The 21,574-nt window shown below is 39.6% G+C and overlaps 1 protein-coding gene across 27 annotated transcripts in view; it reads left to right on the forward strand.

The window, feature by feature from the left end:
* SIPA1L1 (signal induced proliferation associated 1 like 1) overlaps window positions 1-21,574 on the forward strand; it is a 499,569-nt gene that overhangs the window by 194,713 nt on the left and 283,282 nt on the right. For 25 of the 27 annotated variants that reach the window (XM_022570226.2, XM_022570222.2, XM_089907908.1 and 22 more), the window contains one exon: window positions 9,654-9,720. The gene's annotated coding sequence lies outside the window, so the exon portion shown is untranslated. Of the gene's footprint in view, window positions 1-4,272; window positions 4,458-4,561; window positions 9,536-9,653; window positions 9,721-21,574 lie in introns of those variants that run through there. The other 2 variants (XM_089907906.1, XM_089907921.1) reach the window with 2 other exon arrangements.

Below are 21,574 nucleotides of genomic sequence, written 5' to 3' on the forward strand. Positions count from 1 at the left end.
GAGCTTGGCTTACTTAAGAGGACACCAAAGATGGCCATTGGAGCTAGAGCATAGTAAGCTGGGGAGACAGGGGGTTCCACATGAAATTGAAGAGGAAGGGATCAATTTTTTAGGGCCTTGTAGACCATGTTGAGAAATTTGACTTTCATTCTAGTGTTGAAAGAGAGTTTTTCCACGTGTCTTAAGTTTCTGCACTGTCTACCTTTGTTCTGGACTGCCTTTTCAAGGATGATTTGTATGGTCAGCAGCCTTGGAAGATAGAGTGTCTCCCTCCAGAGCAAAGATCAGGCACACTATCGTCTAGTGTAATAAAGACAGTGTCTCCTGGGGAAAAGGTCAGACGGGCTTACTGCCCATTATAGAAGACTTGGGTTCATTAAGCTCAGGGTTCCTCTCCTGTTACACAACCCACTGCTGTGCAGGTGTCATCTGGCCTTCTTTGTGTTACCTCATGGGAATTGGGACTGAAGGGACTGGCACCAAAAGTGCTGATACTCTGGTTGTTGCTATTGCTATGAGTAATGAAGTCCTTTGTCTTTGACCCAGGAGTCTCATGTCTTCTGCCAGCATCCATACAACTGTGGCAGCTAACTTGTTAGTGTGAAATTAGGGTAAAATCGTATATCCTTCACATTCTTGGCATCTCAGTACATGGAAAGCATTGGGGGATTTTCAGCAGGGGGATAATATATACTTTAGCCTTTTAAAAAGTCAGTGTGGGGCTTCCCTGGTGGCGCAGTGGTTGAGAGTCTGCCTGCCGATGCAGGGTGTGTGCGTTCGTGCCCCGGTCCGGTAGGATCCCACATGCCGCGGAGCTGCTGGGCCCGTGAGCCATGGCCGCTGAGCCTGTGCGTCCGGAGCCTGTGCTCCGCAACAGGAGAGGCCACAACAGTGAGAGGCCCGCATATCGCAAAAAAAAAAAAAAAAAAAAAGTCAGTGTGACCACTCTGAAAATTGATCAGGGGTAGAAAGATGAATGAGGAATGTGGGTCAGCTGTCTAGTTGAGAGATAACAGTGCATGAGACCAGTGTGGTGACTGTGGAGGTGGGGAGGCGTGAGGAATTCAAGGGGGTCTTCAGGAGGTGGAAGTTATAGGTCTCAACAGCATGGATGCGGGCTGTGAAAGAAAGGAATGGAGAATGAATCCCAGGTTTTTTGGTTTGAGCAAATGAATAGAGATGGAGAAGCCTTACGATGATAATAAGCCTGTAAAAGGACTTTTTTCTCTTGTCATCACCACTTTAGCCTTTTTCCAGTCAGTTTATTTGCTTGACTCTCTCTCTCTCTGTAGAACTTTTATGCTTAGAATTACAGGGAAAGGAAGAATAAGAAGTAGTTTGTACAACTTGGGATCAAAGAACCACTGGTATGTACTTTTCTGCGAAGAACATTTTTCCTGTGTCTTCACGAATTGTCAAGTCCATTAATGTTGAGAAATGCAGCTCCTGCAGTCCCTTGATGAGTGGGTTGTCTCAATAACAATAAATTAGATTAGCTTGGGAGGATTTATTTTTCAAATAGCCATATTGATTTTTACCCAAAGTTCATTATCTGGGAATTTACAATGAAACACTTTAACGTGTTTCCAGGTTTTCTCTTTTTTTGACGGTAAAGAAATACATTTTTTCTTATGTATGTTTCAGTTTTTAGAGTTCCTTTAAAGCTGGGCTATTCTCCCTTAATTCTCAAGGATAATTACTGCTCATCTTGTGATCACGTAAACTTAATACAGTAGGATGAAAGAAACAAGTGCCTATGGGCTAATTTATTCAGTTTGTCATCCTCACTGCGAAATTCCTCAGGGTAACTTCTTGTCTCTGTAATGCCTGATGCTGATTTCAGCAGCACCTGATTGCTTTTCATAAAGAAAGTAACGAAAAAGCTTAAAAAAAAAAAAGGCTTGGCCCCGAAGAGTTCTTTTAAATGCCTTCCCTTTTTTATCTAGCGCGATTTATTTTTGTGTGTGTGCTTTTTGTGTGCTTATTATATTTACAGGATGATTTTACGTTTCTTAACCTTTATATATTGTAGACGATTTTAGGCTACAATATAAAGCTTGAGTGAGTTTTGATTTATCTTTGCACCATCTTGCACATGTCCTTTTATTTCATTTGTTCTGTAGCATTTTCTTTGGTCTCTCGCCTAGGTCTAGATTTTTCCTCTTCAGAAAGAGAAGGTTGATAGAGAGGGAAGATAGAGCTTCGTGAATTTGCGGGGGAGGGTTTGGGAGGGAGGCTAGGCTTACAATTATTTCTGATTCAATTTATACTCTGCTCCCTGGAAATCAACAATGGAAAAACTTACTCCATTTTAAAGATTAATTTAGAAAGCATGAACTGAGATCGCTAAATCATTAGTGCGGATCATGAGACTTTACCAGGTGGTGTGAGTTGTTATTAATCACTTCAGTAGACTCTGGAGATTTTTTTTTACCAGAAATGCAGTTAGAATGTGTTTATTTCTGAGTCTTTGAGAAGATAAATATACTATCTTTTTGCTTTTTTTTTTCCTTTTGTTTTCTTTTTACGGAGATCCATCTTTTGGGGTTTTAGCAGTTTAAACCCCCTCAGGTAGTTGAGTGGTATCTAAGCTTCCCGGGATGTCCCAGTCTTTCCTTTGGAGTAGTATTGTTGTTCTGCCTTCCTATCTCATTGTATAAATTCTTCAAAAGGGCCCGACATTGTGTCACTGATTTCATGTTTCAAGCTGTGCACTAAGCCATGTACAGATGCACCATATTTAGGCTGTGGTTGGAGTTTCATGAATGGGTTGCTGGTCTTCTCTCCCTTGTCCCCTGATTTCAAAACAAAACCAAGAAACAATTAGGATTTTACCAGGGCCCTCTAAAGAGAGATCTTATTAGTGACTGAATTGAACTAGAATTTGTAGCCTATGGAATGTGATAGAAACTATCCCTAAAGGATTGTGTCCCTGCCTTCAGAAAGATTTTTACCCCCTGGTTTTGGCCTAGACTCTCCCATACCCTGAAAACCATTCTGGAAATGGTTCAGGGGCACAGAAGGAGTCTTACCCTCAGAATCGTAACTTCACTTCTCCTGCCCATCTTCCTTCCTCTGTTGGAGGAATAGCAGAGGGCACAGTAGAAAGAGGATTTGAGTCAGACCTGGGTTTGCATCTGGGCTCTTGTATATTAGTTGCGTGACCACAGGCAGCATGCTTAACCTCTTTAAGCTTCAAATCGCAAATGTAAAATTGAGACCGTGCTAGACTTTGTGGTTTGGTGAAGCACTGTTGTGTCTGTCAAGGAACTGGTCCTCAGCACGTGTAGGTTCTCACTAAGAACCGGAACAGGGTCAGGACTTGAACTTGCTGCGTGTTCCTCCAGGATCCCACCCTCCTGCCTCCCTCTGGAGGGGAGAGCTGTCCTGAATTTTATGTTCAGCACTCCCTTGCTTTTTAAAATGAGTGTATCTGTAGACAATACGGCAGTCCCCCCTTATCCGAGGGGTAGTCCCCCCTTATCCGAGGTTTCTCTTTTTGTGGTTTCAGTTACCTGTGATCAGCTCTGGGCTGAAAATATTAAATGGAAAATTCCAGAAATAACCAATTCATAAGTTTTAAATCGTGCGCTGTTTTGAGTAATGTGATGAAATGTCACGCCATCCCAGGCCGTCCCTCCCCTGATGTGAACCATCCCTTTGTCCAGTGTATCCCTGCTGGTTAGTCACTTTGTAGCCGGCTCAGTTTATCAGATTGACTGTTGTGGAATTGCACTGCTTGTGTTAAAGGGATCCTTATTTTACTTAATAATGGCCCCAAAGCACAAGCATAGTGATGCTGGCAATTCACCTGTGCCAAAGAGAAGCCGCAAAGTGCTTCCTTTAAGTGAAAAGGTGAAAGTTCTTATGTAATAAGGAAAGAAAAGAAAATCATATGCTGTTGGTAAGGTACGAATGAATCTTCTACCCATGACATTGTGAAGAAGGAAAAAGAAATTTGTGCTAGTTTGCTGCTACATATCAGACCGCAAAAGTTATGGCCACAGTGTGTGGTAAGTGCTTAGTTAAAACAGAAAAGGCATTAAATTTGTACAATAAGGTATTTTGAAAGAGACTGCATTCATATAACTTTTATTACAGTGTATTGTTATAATTGTTCTGTTTTATTATTGTTAATCGCTTACTGTGCCTAATTTATAAATTAAACTTTACCATGTGTGCATGAATGATATGTAATGTATGCATAGGAAAAAACATGGTATGTATAGGCATACCTCATTTTATGACACTTCGCTTTATTGTGCTTCGCAGATACTGTGTGTTTTACAGATTGAAGGTTTGTGGCAACCCCGTGTCAGGCGTTTGCTCACTTCGTGTCTCTGTGTCACATTTTGGTAATCCTCAAAATATTTCAAGCCCTCCACCGGCAAAAAGATTATGATTCCCTGAAGGCTTAGATGACGATTAGCATTCTCTAGCGATATTTTTAAATTAAGGTATGTATCTTGTTGTTTTAGACAAAATGCTATTGCACACTTAGTAGACTACAGTATAGTGTAAACATGACTTTTATACGCAGTGGGAAACCAAAGTTTGTGTGACTTGCTCCATTGCGATATTTGCTTTACTGCAGTGGTCTGGAACTGAACCTGCAGCATCTCCGAGATGTACCTGTTATAGGAGTCAACATTATCTGTGGCTTCAGGCGTCCACTGGGGGGCTCGGAACGTGTCCTTTGAGAATAGGAAGGGACTACTGTGTGTTTTTAGCTTTGCCTATCTGGGCCTCGTAACAATGGCATCCTGTTATATGTAGTCTCTAATAAGAGTGCTTCATCACTGCCAGGGAGCGTAGAACTCTTGGTTCTCCACTTGGCCTTTGCTGATGGTCATGGATGTGGGGTTGCAGTTTTTTCTGTGGTGTTTGGTGTAGAGTGGTTTTTACCTAAGACGTTTTTGTCTATCTAGGCTTCCCCGTTACTGATCCTTTAGAGCAGGCTGTTTCTGATACTGGGTCAGAGGTAAGGACAGCATTGCGTGACACGGGGGTGGGGATGAATCCAGTAAGGAAATAGAGGTTAATGGGAACTAGATATACCACTCTTATAGGAAGGGAAAGGGAAAAACTAGAATGAATCTTGCAGTATTGGGCTGGAATTCAGGCTAACTATGAACTCACAGTTTTCAGTGTACATGGATAGATACAGAAAGAAATGAAGAAGTCAGTGTGTGCATATATGTGTGTGCTTCTGTTCACCTAGATGACCTAGGAATAGTGATAATCCAGTTGCAATATGCACACCTGGATCTTGGTTTCTAAATACCATTTTCCCCCACTAAAATGGTTGAAATTATCAGACTAAAAAATTACTTAAAAAAAAAATATCAGTGGACATAAAGTATTGGGTGAAAATTGGTTGAGAAACAGGATATTTATATAGTCTGAAAGTATCACCTTGCAAAATACTTATTAATTACAAAGAGGAAAAGAGTCGCTTTACAGTGGGGAGATCTGGCAGATACCACCCAAATCAAGTGATATAAGTTCACACTACCAGTCAGGGAAAAAAATCAAAATAGCATACTACCTGATAGGGTGCAACGAGAGGAAGGAACTTTTCTGTGGTATTCCTGCTGAAAAGTCATAACTTGAATCTAATCAACAATTAAGTATCAACAAACCCAAAGTAAGGAACATTCTATTCAATATAAAACTGGCCTGGGCTTCCCTGGTGGCGCACTGATTTAGAGTCCACCTTCCGATGCAGGGGACACGGGTTCATGCCCCGGTCCGGGAAGATCCCACATGCCGCGGAGCGGTTGGGCCCGTGAGCCATGGCCGCTGAGCCTGCGCATCCGGAGCCTGTGCTCCGCAATGGGAGAGGCCACAACGGTGAGAGGCCCGCGTACCGCAAAAACAAACAAAAAAACTGGTCTGAAATCTTCAAAATTGTCAAGTTCATGAAAGTCAAGGACAGTCTGAGGAGTTCTAGTTTGAAATAGACTAATGAGCTGTGAAAGGTCAGTGCCAGTGTGAGATCCTGGATTGGATCCTTTTACTAAAATGGACACTATTGGGGGATCATTGGAGAAAGTCAAACCTGGACACTGTTGGGACCATTAGATGACCATACTATGTCCATGTTAATTTCTGGATGTTGATGGTCATAGTTATTGCAGTTTTGGAAGATAATGCCCTTGTTTATAGAAATGACTCACCAAACTCTGTAGGCGTGATAGGCCGTGATGTTAGCTACTTACTTTCAAGTGGTTCAGGGAAATTATTTGTTCTAGTCTTGCAGCTCTTTTTTTTTTTTTTTTTTTCCTTGAGATTATTAAAGAAAACAAAAAAGACCCCTCCTGTGAGTTGACTTTTTCAAAATCATTAGCTTATGAAACCAATCATTTGAAAGGTTTAAGAGGTTTGCTTTCCCGTGCTGTCTTGTCTGGCAGCTGCCCTTCCTGTGTGGCTTCCTGTTATATCTTGATTTGTCTTTTGGTATTCTGGTTTTAAAATATTCACCATCATTTCCTTACTATATTCTTTTCCCTGCTCATTATTTATTTCCCTTCAACTATATTTTGTTTTTGTGACAAACTTCTTTCGAGGGAAAGTATGACTTACAGAAATCTGACACTTTACTGTATTTCAATTCAATGATAATATTATATTTAGTTTCAACTTACTTTGCGCTATTCTTTTCTCCTCAGTTTTCTGGTGAGCTATTTAAGCTTTCTTTCTCTTTTTTTTTTCTTTTACCATACTGCCTCTGCGTTAGTACTGAGCATGTTTCAGCAGGCTTTTAGTAAAGAGTATTGGGCTGGTTGATTGCTGTCTTAGAATTTAGAGTTTTCAGAAAGTATAAGCGGGGTAAGGGGAAATTGATAGAGTGGCGAATTCAATGCTATACTAATCCACAGTCTAGCCGTCTCAATACTGTATGTATGAATGGTTAGCTCCTAAAGGTTTAGGTTAAGCGTATTAGGACCAAGCTGGCCCTAGTCTAAAAATTTGCATGGTTTGAGATGGGAGTAGGGTGTTATGGGGTTAGGGTTAATTGTCAGAGCAGCCTTCTCTTTCTGTGAACGTTAAGTGTAAGTTATCTATTTGGTAGAATTCTACCCTTTCCTTTTAGTACAGAAAATCACGGGGTAAGGCCTTGAATTGCCCACCCCCCTCCTCTCTTTCATGGAACTAAAATCCATCATAGGGCTTGTTTTCCTTAGATAGGTTAGAGGACAAACTTCTCTTTAGCAGTTACATTAATTTTTATATTTCTCAGAATGATCGAGGAAAAAAAGCTTTTAAAATCCAGAGTGGTAGTTACATTTCATTTAGAACACTCCCACACATACAGGCTTTTCTTCAGCTTTTTTTTTTTTTTTTTTTTCTTGCTGCTTTTACAGTGTAGGTGGCCTTCTCTGGATTGCTTTTGACAGGAAATTGAGCAAGCTTTCCTTTTTGGAACAGAATATATTTTACTGCTGAGAGAGAGAAAAATAGAAGTGTTTATGTTTTGAAATTTAATTATGAATTTTTATTTGAAGGCTGATTTAAATCTAGAAAAATGGAGGTGGGGCTTAAATTTCAGATTGCGCACTAATATTTCTGAACCTTCCTATTCATTTTTGGGCTTTCTTTTCTTCCTTTATTGGAGGAAGAAAGGAAGGCCCCCAAATTACTTTGCTTCATAAAGCCACAGCCATGGATGGATATTAAAAAGTTTGTCTTTGTTTTTCTGCTTTTGTCTGAGGCTGCCTTCCCCAGTTGTCTTCTTTTTGTAGTGGAGGTATGTTGGGCTCTACACTGAGTTAATGGGCATCTTGAATCTAGAATGTGTGTTAGCCGTACCTTTGGAAACGCGTGCCATTCAGCAAAGCTTCCTAATAATATGGCTTGTGCACAGGTCTCCAGGGCTGGGTAGAGAGCTCTAGGTTGGAACCCTGCCTCTGCCACAGATCCTACCTGGACTCCTGACCCCCCTGGTGCTTTGAGATAGGAATACTAGTCAACCTGCCAACCACCCAGGTGCTTGCCACCTGGGATGATTGTGGGTGAGTTTGATTTGTGTAGTTTCTTTATAGCACTGGAGATTCAGGGGAAGAAATCAGACTGTAATTAGAATATAAGCCCATATGCCACATCATGGAAATGTTATCCAGTTGGAATGGAGTAATTCTGGTGGAATCTTTCTAAGTATGTTTTTAAATCATATCCTTTCACTTGAGTTTGACATTGGCATGTTTGTTCAGTCTCTAAGTAGACTACTAGTGCAAATCAACTGTCAGGTATGTTTTGTTTATATAATTAGCTGGTTATAACTTATTAATTAAGATGAACAAAACAAAGTATATATTTCAAGTGTTCCAGGCTTCCTTACCCATTCTGTAGGTGCAATTTGTAGGCCAATCATGTGAAAACTGCAGGTTTCATCATCTGGGGTATCCGATGCTCAGAATATTCTTTTCAGGTTTCTTTTCCCCACAGTTTTCGTCTGATGTTTGTACCATTGATTATGGTAGGGTAGGAAAGACCTGTTGCAGGGTCTTCTGGAACTCTGTTCTGCTGTATTATGTAAGATCATAGTGCCAGCGACATGGTAGGCCCTCAGCGAGTCTCATTTTGAATGCAGGTAATGTAAGTTTTGAAGTACCTTTATATTTGGCTGAATGAAAGATGTCCTACTATCCAAGGTGACAGGCTGGGAAATTTTCCCCTTTGTCCTCACCAGGAATTGGGAATATCTGTGAGTGAAACGAAGTTCTGGTTCTTCTTACTCTTCTAAGCTTCCATTTTATATGTTTGGGAATTAACCCAGTTTGAAATAGTGTTTCATCTCAGCAAATATTAAAACTTGGTTTCTTGGAAGCCCTTTTGGACATGTATAGTCTGACTTATTTTAATATTTTTAGAAATAGGTACATGTACTGCAAATTTTAATGTTGGGCATGTATATGTATTCTTTCAACTAATAATATGCCTGCAGTCACAGGAAATGTTTTATGGTTATAGTAGAGTTTTTATATATAGCCTATCTGAAATGACCAGTGTGAGAACTGTAGAATTTCTAAATCGTCAGAATGTTCGGTTGCTTTGGAACAGGCTTTCTCAGTCTCGCTGCTATTGACATTTGGGGCTGGAGAAGTCTTTGTACTGTCCTGTGCCTTGTAGGATATTTAGCAGCATCCCTGGCTTCTACCCATTAAATTCCAGTAGTATAACCCCTTCCTCTGTTGTGACAACCAAAAATATCTTCAGACATTGTAAGATGTCCCCCTGGGGTACAGAATTGCCCCCTGTGGAGAACCACTGGTTGGGAACAGTGGTTCCCACAGGCAGGTGATAGACCAGCTACATCAAAATCACATTATTGGGGCACTTCTTACTCATATTGGTTCCTGGGTTTCTCCCCAGACTTCCTGATCAGATCATGTGGAGAGAAACGTGATCTTCCAGACTGAACAGTCAGGTTTAGGAATTTGTTGTATAAGTGGGAGTGGCTGTTGGTTGGCTTAAATTTAAGTGTGTGTTGAACTGCACATAAAGAGATTACAAATTAAAGAGGGTTTTAGAGGTAAAGTATAACATTTCACAATTATGATTTGATTTGTAGCTGTGATTTTTCCCCTTTATTACTATTTTCAGGATTTGAAAATAATCTTATACTAAAGTTCATAATTATTTTATTCCAGATTTTGCGAGAATACCTCAAGTTGGACTCGGAAGTAAGATTTACCACCAACTTTGAAGTGGAATCAGGTGAGTTGGTAGATGAGTCACAAAGGCTTGTCAAACTCCTGTGTTCATTCCTAGAAGACCTGCCACTCACAGCAGACTTTTGATTTAGTAAATTTTGATTCTATATTTTTTCCCCACTGGTGTTTCCTCCTTTGTTGTTCTACTGCTGAGAGGCAGAAATGGGGAAGAGGGGAGACTCCTGTGCAGTTTTTAGTCATTGATTTCTGAATTCAGCATTTTCACTGTTACAGTAAATACTTCAGATATTTTTCTGTCAACTTAATAATAAAAATATTTTTGTTACATACGTCTATTTTCATTCCATAATAATTGCATTTCAGAACATCTTCTGTGTGTTTCTTAAAATTTGATGGGAGGTTGTACCCCAGCCCATGTTCTGAATAAGAGCCTTGTTAACCCTGATGCATTAATGTATAATTTGGAATACCAAGTGTATCCTGAAAAATTGAGAGATGGCTGGATGATCTGATTGATTGACATTTGCTCTTGGTTACTGCTAGGTAGAGCCCCAGTTCTGTCCTGTGCCTATCCCAACGTTTTAGTGGATATTTCTCAAACATTTTACTCAGTTGTCAAGTGACATTCTCATTGAACAAAATAACAGTTTAATTCGATTGAAAGAGACTTTTCTACAGGCTGAAATGCTATAATATGCTAAGCTCCTAAATTCAGATAAAAAAGTGGTTTGGGGTTATGTGAGTTTCTTTGATTTTGGTACTTTGTACTTAACCTTTTCAGCCAGATGCTGAAACAAAGAGTTTGGGAATTTTTTATCGCCTGCTGTGTCAGAAGCAGAAACAAATTGCCTAAGGAGTCAGCTCTTCCGGAGAGCTGCATTCTATAAAGGACGGTCAAGGTTATCTGAGCATCTCACCTCTGTAAACCTGTGTGCAGAGCTGAGGGCTTCTTTTCAGACGCCTGCTGGGTAATTGGAGCACTGATTTCAAAGTGGCTTGCTATTTCTGACCTTCCTTGAATTTCAGTAAGAGAAATTGGGGAATGATTGTCTCTGAAAATGTTTTTAAAGTACATTAGGACACTTTCTTGTTAGCAATGATTTGACCATTCCCAGAGTCATTCTTTAAAAGAGGTAGGAATCCAAGAACGATTTTTAGATCTCTGTAATTTTTAGCCATTTGAAGAGCCTAAGTTTTTTTATTAGCAACACAACTGAAAAACTACCTTTGAGAATGCAGTACTTTGCAACCATCAAAAAATTGCTGAGTGGTGAAGCAAACAGCCTGCAGGGTTGCTCAATGTAGGTAGCCGTAGCTCAGGTACTTAGCGAAGGACGAAAAAATCAGTGCATGTTATTGAGTGCCCTCTGGTTTTCACCTCTATCTTGGAAGTTGTTTTCCAAGATTTCCTTTTTTTTTCTCCTCAGTACCTGTATACTATTGAAATGTGCAACTTCAGTGCACTCCCTGTATGTCTTAAGGTATTTTTAAACACTCTTAAATAAGGATCATCTCCTGGTTGGTACACTTGAATATGACAGTTCTTAGCAGAAGTGTTAAGTTCTAGGGTTATTATGAGGGCCAAGCCTGTTTAGCTTTTATGTTGGAGCAGCTACATCTTGTCTTTTAAATTGAGTTTAATAACCTGAACGCCTGGGCACTTAGATCACTTCTTTTAATGGTGGTAATATCTGATGATGCTGGTACAGTACATCTGTTAGGTGAGGTGGGAGAGTCTTCTCTTATGCATTCATGAACGCTGGCTCCACTCGGGCAACAGAGGGGAAGGAGCCATGAATGCAGCAGTTCTCCACACCTGCTGGTGGCTTGACTCTTGGTTTTTCTAAATCAATTCTTCTTTCCTAACTTCTCTCTATTTAAGGAATATCCAAAACAATTCCCTTCCTTCAAAAGAAAACAAAAATCCAAAAAGACAAAAAAAACCCCATAAAGCCGAAACCCACAAAACCTTGTATTTTATATGTAGTCCTATGTGTAGCTTATTGAATGCATCATTCTTATATTTTTTAATTTATTTATGTTTTGAGTAGTGTTGTTCTAGAATATAAAATTGAACTGAGAAAGTATACTTTTGTCCTTCCCTTAACAATTTTAAAAAATTGCTATATTCTTTCTAAACACCCAACGAGAAACAGTGATATTAATTGAAAATGATCTCTGACTAAATTATGTGCTTTAGCTTTAACTTTAAGACATTTGAATAATTTTCTCAAGTATATTTTTCTTTGGATTTTTCCATTCTTGTATAGACAATTAGGTACTCATAGGTGAGTGAGATATTACTTAAATTTTTCCCTTGTTTCAGTTTGGTTATTGCATTCCAGGCTTCTGCTTTTAATGGGAGAGTAACTGAGGAAATTTTAAAAAGCTCTTCACTTCTTTTTTTTTCTTGAAAATAAAATAAAAAAGAATAACACTAGTCACATTTACTTAAGACTAATAGCTTGCGGGTATAATACACAAAAAATAAAGACATCCTTTTTGTTGTTTTATGGGAAGTCCCAACCATTTAGTAAGTGTGAAAAGAGAGAAAAAATATGTATGTCATTGCATTCTCCTAGCCTTTTCTTGGTGTTATGTGGAGTGGTAGCAAGAAACCTAATAATCGTAGTGCCTTACATTGGCCATCCAGATGATAGAATGTCTATAGCAGATTCACAAATCACTTAAGAAATGGAAGCTTGGAAAACATTTTCTCCCTGGCTGACCATCCTGTAGAACTCCCTCTTATCCACCGATGCACCCTACCCCTTTTCTCCCTGGCTGACCATCCTGTAGAACTCCCTCTTATCCACTGATGCACCCTACCCCTTTTCTCATTTTTCTTACAAATTATGTCTTCCTTAAAACATGAGAGAACAGCTGTTTATATCCAATAGTTTCCTTTAAACATAGCCCAGTGACAAAGACAGTAGATTAACTAATAACAGGAGGTTTGAATATATTAACACCTAGAAGAAAAAAGCTCAAATGTTGACCTTGAGTAGACTTGTTAGATTCTGTGCGTCAGCCTGAGTTAGAGTTTCACAGTGGCACTGAGGGTACAAAAGGGAGGCAACTTTTTCAGATAAATAAGAGCTGAAATTTTATATTTTGTTTTTTCTAAACTTTTACTTTATATTAGAGTATAGTTGATTTATAGTGTTGTGTTAGCTTCAGGTGTACAGCGAAGTGATTCAGTTACACATATACATATACCTGTTCTTTTTCAAATTCTCTTCCCATTTTAGGTTATTGCAGAATAGAGTCCCCTGTGTTATACAGTAGGTCCTTGTTGGTTATCTATTTTAAATATGGTAGTGTGTATATGTCAATCCCAAACTCCCAAGGTATCCCTCCCCCGCACCTTTCCCCTTTGCTCACCATAAGTTTGTTTTCTAAGTCTGTGAGTCTGTTTGCATTTTGTAAATAAGTTCATTTGTATCATTTTTAAGATTTTTTCAGATAAATACAAGTAGAAATTTTATTAACTGAAAGTTGACTATAATGTAATATGAAAATATTAAAAATTTAGAGTAGCAAAGGGATGATTGCAGATTTTTCCTTTTATCTTTGGCCATGACTAATTTGACTTGAATTTGGCATGCCTGGGGGTCACTTCAGCATTATTTCATTATGCTTATTTATCATTCAAAGCTTCGTCTTTGTTCTTAAAGAAAAACATTTTAACAGACTGTAGAACTAACTGTACTGTGACCCCTGCACATTTGCTAATGCTATCATCACCTTTCTCTTTTCAGTGAGAACAACTTCTTCTCACCGAATTCTTACCTTTATCTTCTTCAGAACCTGAGAGTACAGCTGTCCCCATCAAATAGAGCGTTGCCTCTTCTAAATTCAGTCGGTGGCAAATAGAACACATGGGAATAGGAATTAAGTTGTCTTTGGAGGAGTGTCTTGTTTCTTAGTACCTGCTCATATGTGGGGGGCCCTGGATTTGTATGGATATGATTCTTTCTAACGATACCATGTTACCCACTTTCTTGACTGTCCCATAAATTTAAAGTTTGCTGTTAGGAGTAGATTTGAACTTCTAAAGTAAGGAATCAGAAAACAGAGAAGCAATAACATGAACCGTGTTTGAGTGGGTGGAGGGCAGGGTGGGAATTATGCATCGCTCTGCCTCCCCTCCCTGCCTTGAAAACTTGGGTGGGTGAAAGCATTTTTGAACACCTGGCTTCTGGGAGCAGGTCACAGGATGGAATGAGAGGTGAAACTTGGGGAGAGCTAGCACCTGCCAGTTCTTCATGATACACTGACGTGTCTCAAAGGCCTTGGGAAACTCTTAGTGTTGGGGGTTTTGGTTTAAAACCTGAGCTTTGTTTTAATGCTTGTCAATACCTAAGAATATTTTAGATATAAAAGGAACGTGTAAATGTCTTCACTAGTATTTGAGTGGCTTTCGTCAAAATCATGCAAGCAAAATTCAGGCCATATGGTGGGTGAAGTCTTATGTGTAGGGGCGTCCAGTATGCCGTGTTTTGGGGGTTTTTGTACTCCTTCTCCTGGGAGGAGGGCTTTATTGTGTCTTTTTGGAAAATACTTTTTTTTTTTAGTTGACATGTTTGTTTGTTTGTTTATTTATTTATTTTTGGCTGCATTGGGTCTTCGTTGCTGTGCACGGGCTTTCTCTAGTTGCAGCGAGCTGGGGCTACTCTTTGTTGCGGTGCGTGGGCTTCTCATTGCAGTGGCTTCTCTTGTTGCGGAGCACGGGCTCTAGGTGCGTGGGCTTCAGTAGTTGTGGCTCGTGGGCTCAGTAGTTGTGGCTCGTGGGCTCAGTAGTTGTGGCTCACGGGCTCTAGGGTGCAGGCTCAGTAGTTGTGGTGCATGGGCCCCAGAGAGCGTGGGCTTCAGTAGTTGTGACGCACGGGCTTAGTTGCTCCATGGCATGTGGGATCTTCCCGGACCAGGGATCGAACCCATGTCCCCTGCATTGGCAGGCAGATTCTTAACCACTGCGCCACCAGGGAAGTCCCCGGAAATGACTTTTAAGCAAGGCCCTAGGCTTGAGGAAAGCTACTGTTTACATCTGCACAGAACATGCCAGAGTTTCTAGTGAGTCTATGAGAGGTGTGGGTGTACAGCCCTTCCAGATAACATCAGCCTTTTCAGAGCAGGGGATGTTTCTCAAACCATTGTTTATTTCCGCACATGGCTAGCTCTGTGTTCTTCCTGTAATGGTTTCCTTAATGAAAATGGACTGATCAGTGCTCTGGAGGAGTCTTCAGTAGCTAAATAATGAATGGTTGCTCAAGAACTAATAGACTTTGATTTTTTTTTTTTCAAGGAGTCATTAAAAAAAAAAGTCTAACTCAGTTCAGTAACTGACCCCTTTCTGCTACTGACGTTTTATTCCCCCAGTCAATTGGAAAATAAATGGTTTGAGAAATTGTCTAGGTAACATTTGATGGGTATAGGGACCTCTGGGCATGTTCTAACCATAAAGCTTTTGTAGTTACAAGCAGTAGGACATTCTCCTGCTATTGCTGCTTGTTTCTTCCCTGGATCTATTAGTGGGAAAGTTAATTCAATTAAGTATATAACTGTTTAACTCCAGTTATTTACAGAGCTTTTTGCTTAGTGTTGACAGGGATGGACATACAAAAAAGAAATGCCCCTTATTTTTCTAAGGGGGGAAATAAGACATAATTAAAAATTGTCACACTAAGTGATCAAATGTAATTAGGCGTTTAGTGGAAGTACAAGTAAAATGTATTGAGGTGTCTGTAGAGGGGGAATTAAATCCATGGAGGTGGCATCATTGGAACTGGGCATTGAAAGACCCATCCATCCATCCATCCATCCACTAAAAGAGTAACATTTGTTTCTTCAAACAACCAAAGTAATTCATATTTATTGTGTAAAATGTGGATGTTCCTAAAGGGCACAGACGTCAAAGTAAAAATTACCAAATTCCTACAAGATCACCCAGTCTCTACCACCCAGGGGTAACTATCTCTACAACCATTTTCACTTTTTATTTGTGAGATTTTTCAAACATGCACAAAAATAGAATAGCACAGCGATCCCCCATGTTCCCATCAGTCTAGCTTCAACAAGTACAGACATCTTGCCTTTCTTGTTCCATCTATCTTCTTCCTGTTTTGATTGTTTAAAAAAATTGTTTTCTGAGTTTTAAAGCACAGCCCAGATATTATACCATTTAACCAAAATACTTCAGTAAGAATTTTAAACAGATAATGACTTAAAAAATAGTCACGATGTCATTACCCTTAATGAAATTAATGATTATTTAATATTATTTACTTCTAGTTTGTCCTGGTGTCCATGTTCACTTCCTTTGTCTCAAAATTGTCGTTTTACAGTTTGTTGGAATCAGGATCCAAGCCTGATGAACGCATTGTGTTTGTCTCTTTCAAGACTTTTAGTCTGTAACATTTTCCCTTCTCTCCTTTTTTTTCATGTAATTTATTGTAGGAGAAATTGGGTCATTTGCTTTTTAGGATTGCTAATATTTTAATAGTTTTCTTTCATTTTTGTCCTTCTACGTGACCATGTGTATGTTTTAAAAGCAAAATTGGGATCATACTTTGCATGCTGTTTTATAACATTTTTAACACAATGATATAAGGAGGACAGTTTGTTATTATTTAGTCTTCTATGATTAGTTTTTCTTTTCTGTTAAATCTTACGGCATTATAGTAACTAAAGATGAGAAGGATGCGTTTGACTGTATTTAAAGTAAATCTTACATTGATTATATGTAGTATTACAACAACGAATTGGTTATTTTTCCCCTCTCTCCCTCCCTCCTTCCCTTCCCCCACCCCATTCCTCCCTCCCTCCCTCCCTCACTTCCTTCCTTTCTTCCTTCTTTCCTTCCTTTCTTCCTTCTTCACTCTAGGACTTCTTACAGATAGACATAGTATTGGCAATGCAGTTGCCTGAATCGAGAGCCATTTTATTTTCCCTGAAGAATGGAGATATGGATGGGTGTATAAACGAGAGCCTGGATGGGTGTGTAAACGAGAGCCTGGCTGATGGTTCACTCCTCGCTGAGGAGGTAAATGATGCCCATGCAAGGCCCTGATTTTTCTGGAGAGTCCCTGCAAGAAGGGAACCCTGCTTGTTATTGTTGCTGTAAGCTGACCTTTACTGAAAAGTTAAGTTTGCATTCTCCCATAAACATTGACCACTGGTGGGAAGGGATTCTTAGTGGTTAAAGGGAGCGTTCACTGTTTTAATTTAGTAATGTTAACATAATCTTGACGACTATATTAGGTCCTCTTTCAGTTGCTGTCAAGTTTTTAGCCTGGAAAAAAGAATATGTGTGCAAGCTCCCGCCAATAATAATTCATTATACCTGCTTGAAGCTTCATGTGGCCATTTAAGTCGACAGTCTTCTGTTCTTCATCAGATGAAACCCCAGCTTTATTTGTGATGTTCTGCTTGCTCCTGGTAGTTTGCCTTCTTTTACATTTGATTAGATTTGAATTTAGCAGTGGTTGCAGGGATATCTGTATTTCGCCTGATTCTGTAATCCTGTCATTTAATAACCCAGTAACATCCTTGTAAGATGTTTTTATTAATCAATTTTTAAATAAAAGTAATAAATGAGTTTATAAGATTTACTCCCTGTCTCCTCTTGCCCCTGTTCTCCAGTGTTTTGCCCCTGTTCTCCAGAGGCAAACACTTCATTGATTTGGTATTTATAATATAAACGTATTGTATTTTGTGTTTAAAATTTCACGTAATTGGTGTTGTATTGAATATCACTAACTATTTTTTTGTCATTCAGGAACATGGTTTGGAGGTGTGTCCATGCTAGTTGATATAAATCTAGTTCATCCTTTTTAACTGCTGCCTAATGTCATGTAGACTAGTCATGGGAATATACCATAGTTTTCCTGCCATTTTCCTATTGGTGATCTTCTAGGTTGTTTCCGATAGCTTCCGATTACAAAGAAGGCTGCAAAGAATAACCTTGTCCTTGGTTCTGTGTACGTGGGCATGTTTCTCTAGGCAGTTGTCAGGTCATGGGATATTGTAATAGATACTCCCAAATTGTTTTACCAGAGTGACTCCCATCAACAGAGAATTTAATCTTTAATTCCACATATTTATCTAGAGAAATGGGATTGAGCTGGGGCTAATTTTGAAGAACTGACTTATTGACAAATAAGTAGACCTCATTAACTTCTAATATTTGGCTATGAAGTGTTTTTTTCTTTTTTAAGGCTAGTTTTATTTATTGGACTCTATTTTGCTACCAGATGTGAATTTATATATACGTATGGAATTCTGCAATTAAATAATGACAAGTACATTGTCATAATTGCTATTGAGCTTTTGTATAGAAATAACAGCTTGTTTTAGTATCTGTGCATTGGAGGTAAAGCTGGGTGTGAGGGCTGTGTTCTGTGCTTCTGAGGATGGAAGCCCCCTTCAGTTAATTGCTCACCTCTGTTCTAACGGCTAAGGAACGTGCTGAATGTTCAATGTAACACCTACCTCATTATGGGCACCGCAGGCAGAGGGAATACATAATTAAATGAGAGCCACTGCTGTCACAGGAAGACATACCATGCTTTGTCCTTTGGGTTTCCCTTAAAGGACTTCTTAGAGGGCACTCTTCAAAGTAAAGGATGGTCTATACCCCTTTGCTTTCCTTTGTCTAGCATGACAGGGAAGACAGATACAGTTCCTTATTCCTTTGCTCTCTTAAGAAAAGAATATAACCATTATTTTATCGGTTGATTATGTTCAGGAGCTTGGATTTTTGAAGTCAGTCTTAATATTATGCCCCTTCTTTCTCCACAGTAGTTATTGTGCTTTTTTTTTTAAAATTTTTTGGCTGCATTGGGTCTTCATTGCTGCACGCAGGCTTTCTCTAGTTGCGGCGAGCGGGGGCTACTCTTTGTTGCGGTGCGTGGGCTTCTCGTTGCGGTGGCTTCTCTTGCTGCAGAGCACAGGCTCCAGGCACGCGGGCTTCAGTAGTTGTGGCACCCAGTCTCAGTAGTTGTAGCACGTGGGCCCTAGAGCACACAGGCTTCAGTAGTTGCAGTGTGTGGGCTCAGTAGTTGTGGCTTGCAGGATCTAGAGTGCAGGCTCAGTAGTTGTGGCGCACGGGCTTAGCTGCTCTGCGGCATGTGGGATCTTCCTGGACCAGGGATTGAACCTGTGTCCCCTGCATTGGCAGGCGGATTCTTAATTACTGTGCCACCAGGGAAATCCTCGTGCATTTTCTTTTTAACATCTAAAATCCTATACCTGGAGGCCTCATTGGGATGCTGAGCCTTGCTGTTTTCATCTGTCAGTGGGCTCCCAAGCCATGTACCTTGCAGGGTTGTAAGGTGTTCATTGCCTGTGTGGTGCCTACCAGGAAACGAGCTGTCCAAGTCATGTGGGCCACCCTCCCCTGTAACAGATGAGGAAACCGAGGTTCAGAGTGTGAAGTGACATGTGTTCTCCACTTTTGGTTTATCTTAATGACTAAAATAGATCTCTGCCACACATTACGTCACACTGCATCTCTGCTTCTTGAGAAAGCACAGTGGTAGCTTCTGTGCGCATCTTTCTGCTTGCCTGGCATTTCCTTTTCTTCTCTCTACCTGTCAGTCACCTTTCCCTCCTTTGAAACATGTTCAAGTTCCTTTCCTCAGGGAGGCTGTTCTGGCTAATCCGGCAGATGGATGTTATTTCATATCCTCATCCCCTCAGATGTGTCATTTCACTGTGGACATTTGAACTCATTTGTATGTTTCTTGGAAAACTCTTCTCTGTCCCCATATTATTTAGAAAGGACCTATACCATAAAATGCTGGTTATTTAGGGGGAAAGAACTACTTTAGAAGAAAACCATATTTGTCAGCCACGCAATGTTATTTCTGTGTTTTGAAAGGGAAAATTTCAGTGGACAGAGATAAGCGCTTAATATGCACTGTACCATGCTTTGTTAGCATGTTCACTGCTACTCACCTCTGTTCTGCCTTTTACACAATCACCTTTCAACCCAGTAGGTTCGAACTAAGGATTGTGTTAAATAAACGAGAACAAAATTCTCCACTGATCATTCATGTATCTTTGCCTGTGGATGAGTTTGCCTGTGACTTTCCCCCAGTGTTCCCCTCTTTTTTCTGTGCTGTGAAAAGTGGTAAACAAAACAAAAATATCAAGTAGCAATATGCACTCCTAAAGATAGCTTGCAGAAGAAGTTATATGTGGACTAACCAGTACATAGAAGATCACATGAAAGCCAAGTTAGAAACTTTTATAATCTTAAACATGAACAAATGCACAATTCAGTGAATATTTCACTGTACAGAGTACACATTTCAATTTCACTTCAACATGCAGTTGGATGAATGATTTTCTCATTCACTTGAGAACTGCTTATATATGGCACCAGTTTGTAATCAAATATCATTTTGTTTTTGTGTTAGGCCACTCTGGAATAGGGTAGTAATGTGGGGACCAAATGCCTGTGTTGATGTGTATGTCTGTGTAAAAAGACTGCAGGGTCTTAGTTTATATTTGGGGTGTGAAGGAAAAGAAGTCTGATAGATCTGGAAGGAGCCTTAACTGTCGTCTGTCCATTTTGTAGATGAAAAATAGGTATTCACAGAGATCAGTGTTTGCCCCAGGTTATATTGCTTTATGGTGTTGGTACTTGGGCTTAGAGCTCTGGGCTGGTGGAAATGGGACGGCACTATTAATGCTTTTGCGACAAATTCAGTGGTATTTCTTTACCCATTCAGGGACCTCAGAATATTTCCTAAGTCATTTGTCTTTTGTACTTTGAATATGTTTTTAATTAATTTTTATTGGCGTGTAGTTGCTTTACAATGTTGTGTTAGTTTCTACTGTACAGCAAAGTGAGTCAGCTGTACGTATACATATATCCACTCTTTTTTTTGGATTTCCTTCCCATTCAGGTCACCACAGAGCGTTGAGTAGAGTTCCCTGAGCTATACAGTAGGTTCCATTAGTTATCTATTTTATACATAGTATCAATAGTGTATATATGTCAATCCCAATCTCCTAATTCATCCCACCTCCCCCTTCCCCCCTTGGTGTCCATACATTGGTTCTCTACATCTGTGTCTCTATTTCTGCTTTGCAAATAAGTTCATCTGTACTATTTTTCTAGATTCCACATATATCCGTTAATATATGATACTTGTTCTTCTCCTTCTGACTTAGCTTCACTCTGTATGACAATCTCTGGGTCCATCCGCGTCTCTACAAATGACCCAATATTGTTCCTTTTTATGGCTGAGTTATATTCCATTGTATATATCACATCTTCTTTATCCATTCATCTGTCAGTGGATATTTAGGTTGTTTCTATGCCTTGGCCATTGTAAATAGTGCTGCTATGAACATAGGGGTGCATGTATCTTTTCAAATTATAGTTTTGTCTGGATATATGCCCAGGAAGGGGATTGCTGAATCATATAGCAACTCTATTTTTAGTTTTTTGAGGAACCTCCATACTGTTTTCCATAGTGGCTGTACCAATTTACATTCTTATCAGCAGTGTAAGAGGGTTCCCTTTTTTCCACACCCTCTCCACCATTTGTTGTTTGTAGACTTTTTAATGATGGCCATTCTGACTGTTGTGAGGTGGTACCTCATTGTGGTTTTGATTTGCATTTCTCTAATAACTAGTGATGTTGAGCATCTTTTCATGTGACTGTTAGCCATCTGTATGTCTTCTTTGGAGAAATGTCTATTTAGGTCTTCTGCTCTTTGGACATTCTTAAGCATGCTGCCCACAAGTTTTTTTCCTGAAGAGACATCATAGAAAACCAAAACTTTGTCTAAACCGGAGTTTTAGCATTTTATTCTATTGTTAAATAAGTGATTTTTCTTTGAAAAGCATTTTAATGGCCTTTGTGGAAAAAATTTTTGAA

Source organism: Delphinapterus leucas, chromosome 2 (genome assembly GCF_059928025.1).
Source record: "Delphinapterus leucas isolate spDelLeu-1000000601 "Yukka" chromosome 2, BTC_Dleu_Yukka2, whole genome shotgun sequence".
NCBI classification, from domain to species: Eukaryota; Metazoa; Chordata; class Mammalia; order Artiodactyla; family Monodontidae; genus Delphinapterus; species Delphinapterus leucas.